Here is a 407-nt window from a genome sequence, read left to right as displayed (position 1 = left end):
TGTGATAAATTTCATTATCGTTATCATCACGATTTTTATGATTTCCAACTAGCAGGTAATTTTTTTTGTGCTACTATTTACTGATACATTGTTGGTTTCTTTTTATGTTAGAATAAGTGAAAAACTATAGAAAAATTGAGATGATTTTTGGGTGGGTTGCCGATTTGAGAGTATGATGGTGAACCAGACAAATATATAGCATGCAATGAGGGGTTCATTACCAGTGCGATCCATCATAGAAAAAGGGTGTGCCAGAAAAAAAAATGCTAAGACTTATGTATTACGAAAACTGATTTAAAAAAAAATCTAGGAGGGTTTTTAATCTGACTATTTTATATTTTTTGTAGTGTTATTCATTTGTCTTTAGTAGATCTTGGCAGACTCAGTACAATAAATTAGAATCACAT

At 30.5% G+C, this 407-nt stretch overlaps 1 protein-coding gene across 1 annotated transcript in view; it reads left to right on the top strand.

Annotated features, from left to right (window-relative positions):
- Positions 1 to 407, top strand: part of LOC119584951 — a 7,647-nt gene that overhangs the window by 2,125 nt on the left and 5,115 nt on the right. The window lies entirely within an intron of this gene.

This window comes from Penaeus monodon, chromosome 19, assembly GCF_015228065.2.
Source record: "Penaeus monodon isolate SGIC_2016 chromosome 19, NSTDA_Pmon_1, whole genome shotgun sequence".
In the NCBI taxonomy this organism is placed as follows: Eukaryota; Metazoa; Arthropoda; class Malacostraca; order Decapoda; family Penaeidae; genus Penaeus; species Penaeus monodon.
The sequence above is the reverse complement of the archived record's forward strand: the minus strand, read 5'-3'. Positions and strand labels throughout refer to the sequence as shown.